The 3,701-nt window shown below is 38.4% G+C and overlaps 1 pseudogene; it reads right to left on the reverse strand.

Moving 5' to 3' along the window:
- Window positions 1–554: 554 nt before the first annotated feature.
- LOC147417855 (uncharacterized) lies at window positions 555–1,384 on the reverse strand (annotated as a pseudogene).
- Between the last annotated feature and the right edge of the window lie 2,317 nt (window positions 1,385–3,701).

The raw sequence follows: 3,701 nt of genomic DNA on the forward strand, positions 1-3,701 counted from the left end.
TGCCAAACCAAAAACCTTTACCTTACATAGGAATAATGATGGCAACTAGTAGCACATATCCTCATTGTTATCATGGGAAAACAAAAACAAAATTGCACATTATTATAGATTGTCCTTGTAAGAAAGAAAACCACTTAACACCTTATGAAAAATTCTCCTAATTCTACAAAAGATAGTGGCTAAAGTTGTTGCACAATACAATCTCAACTGCGGGTGAAAACGATCCCCCAAAACTAATGCATATTGGAAAAATCAAGCTATTCAAACCAACCTCAAATTCAAAAATCAAGAAAATTTCAAATTAGATGCAAACCATCTACCTTACCCACCCAAGTGCTCAAAATAACCTTTCACACAACAAGACCTCCAAACTATCGAATCTTGCTTTCAATACAATAATGCATTCACATAATACATACTAGAAACGTGTAAGATGTCTTCTTAGCTCTGCTACGTACATGTTCAAGAAACCTACAAGAGTAAAACAATAAAATACTAGTTAGGAAACTAAGATTGATATACTTACATCAATGGTATGCTATACATTCTATACCTTACAAACGCAAAAGAAATGGAACACTTTGTACGACTAGATATACATGTTTCCAATCCACCCAAGATTCTCCATGGTGCTCATCCACCCAAGCTATAAGAGCCCTTTTGTTATTAGTGTCCACATCCCTTACAAAGGCATTGCAATTTGATGTTTTTGATAGCTTTGCAAGGACAAGGTCACCTTTCTCCAACCATGGGGGAATGCAGCTAATCTTTCCAAGAAGTAAAAGTCTTTTGCAAACTTTGAAGTCACTTGTCTCATAATGAATGTATTTTTCATCAATATATGTAGATAGCCAAAAAAACTTATGATGTATGCAATCTATAGGCTCAATGACTAGACCGCAATTACTCTTTTGACTTCTCTGAATGGCATGCATCCCAGATATCTCTTCAACAACATAGTTGCTATCGAGTAAACACTCTGTTGCTACAAAGAGGACGTTGATATCCCCTCATTGCTCATGGATGAATATTTTATGCAAACAACCTCTAGAGATCCATTCATGATCTTCATTCATTGAAGAATTTTTGAAGACAACAAACTCACCAATTGCAAATTTTACATTATTAAGAAATATCTTAGAGTAAAATTGACCACTTAGTTGAATTTCATCAAGAAGAGATTTATGTGCATCTTTTCTTGCCCAAAAGTCTATCATCCCCTTTTTCTCTGTGACACTGAGATCAAGGAAATTTGGTCTCTTGGTCCCAAAAGTACTCATTTTCTGTGAATCATGGTTTGACATGGACAAGGACCAACACCTAGACAAGAATACCATACATCATTAGCCTTCTTCTGTGACAAGGTGTGAAGCATGTAATCCATTAGGAAATTTCGGAGGTCATTTGGAGGGCCATATGAAGAGAGAGAAAAATAGAGCGCGTCCAATGAGCATGAAGGCTACGTTACGTAGGAAAGTACCTGGAAAGACTCAAAAAATAGGAAAATAGCATAAAACTTTCACGAAACTAGGATTGTAGCATAGTAATTTCCTTCCTTTTACCGAGCTTTTAGGTGCTTGCGTGTGGTCCCACTTCTGATATTCTCTTACGGTCATTAACGTACTGGAGGGTGACCATTAAGCCCGCACAAGATATTGGAATTTTAAAACACTTTCCCTCCATTAGAATGCTTTCAAAGTGAATCTCCCTCCACTAAAGATTTTCTCTGAGAGTTATGGCGTCCACGTCTTCTCGCCCAAGAGCCTCCAGGTGTTTACTGTCTCTCACACCAACAACCAACAACGGCACTTTGCCTAGAAGGCCAAGTAGTAGCATATCTTCAATTACAATACCAGCTTCAATAAGTGCAGACAACCAATGGGTTGGACAAAGGATAAACAAAGGTTCATGGGTCCTCATGCAACCAAGAAGACCCAAGAGGTCTAGTGGTATCAACGTTTACCGCTCAGCATGGAAGGCCAGGGTGTTGGATTTCAAAGTTGAGATCGGCAAAAGATCTGTAAAGGAAGTTCTTGTTCAGCATGTGTTTACCCATCCAGAGGTGATAGCAAATGGTGGAAATGTATCAGATATACATCAACCACGTTGCAATTGTAAGTACTCTTGACATGTGAACTTACTGATACTCTCATTATAACTTTTCTTATATATTTTGCAATGTTTCTCCCGCTTGTTATGAGTAATGTCTCCACTCTTCACAGCTCAATTGCATTAGATTTGTCATTTGTACTTATTGATACTCTTGCAGATGTTTATCCCTCTTCTTATATATATTGCAGATGTTTATCCCTCTTCTTATGAGCAATGGGAACCTGTGGAGTGCATAATAGGCCTCTTCCATGTTGTACATGCCCATATTGGTTCTCTACAGTACTCAGAGAGGAGCAGCAAAAGATTGGCTGATGAGGGAATCTTTTTTTATGACCACTTTTACCAACTCAGCTCAGGGAATAAGAATGGCATGTTGGTGAAAGTGCCTCTACCAACCGATTGGAACACTGTGGACTGGCCAGTTCTCGAGGAAACAATGGTGGAGGCAATGCGAAGTAAGCTCTACAAGGATATACAAAGGTCTCTACGTAGCTCTATTCCTACCAAACTGGTTAGAATTGCAAACTTTTGTCCCGTTGCACTCTTCATAGAGCTGTTTCATAGTTACAACATCAGAGTTACAAAAACTATGTTCATGTGCAAGTCATTTCAGCAGTCATCCTGTGACAAACTTCTTGACAAAGGATGGTATGCAAAGGAAGAGATTGGTTTACGGTGCGAGGTCGCGCTTGATACTCTAGTTGTCAAGTACATGATTGCAAGCCAATCACTGTTACTCTCATTTTGGTATATGCGATCACAAATGCTAAACGGTAAGTACATTCCTATGGACCAGGTTTCTGCAGGTTTGGAAGATAATCCTACTGTGGATGTGGAAGTGATTGATAAAGGGCATGGACTACTATTGGTGGTTACAATAAGGGAGCTATGCAGTCTTCAGCATTTGCGAAATGACATCATTGAAGAGTCAATGGACAAGGAACTATCAGATTTTTCCTTTTTCTTAGCTGGCCGTAAGCTGATGCGGCGAAGGGAAAAAGATATTTTGTGCAAAGAGTTGGATGGTCGGGTTGAAGTAGTGTCAATGTAACAGATATTCTTGTAAACCCAAGTGTATACAAATGACTTTCAAGACATGAAGTTTATTGATCTCATTTTCCAATTGTGCCCTGTGAAAAAGTGTGCTTGAAATACATTTCTTTACCACGTCAAATCTCTGTCTCTCTCTCTCTCTCTCTCTCTCTATATATATATATATATATATATATATATGTTAGACAAGACAAAGACAGATAGAAAAATCATCTTAATTCATTAGAAAGTACAAACTCATCCGTGAACAATGGACTGAGATACAATTTCTGTAAGTATGGAATCAGAATGTCTTCAAGGTTAAAATCGAAGGAATGCCCCTCGAAAGAAGGTGGTGAGATAGTTGTTCCCGGCGGATTTAGTTCTCCCTTTTCAGGAGTATCATCAATTAGTAGTGTATTAGTTGCATCAAAGGGTACACCGATTTGGCTAAACGGTTTGTACAAAAGAGGTAATCCTGGTTTTTTAGGGTGGTAGTGGCCCTCAACGGTAACGCATTTTCTTTGATCATACAAAAAGGAAAAATCTGACGTGTG

Source organism: Adiantum capillus-veneris, chromosome 30 (genome assembly GCF_014529385.1).
Source record: "Adiantum capillus-veneris isolate H3 chromosome 30, ASM1452938v2, whole genome shotgun sequence".
Lineage (NCBI taxonomy): Eukaryota > Viridiplantae > Streptophyta > Polypodiopsida > Polypodiales > Pteridaceae > Adiantum > Adiantum capillus-veneris.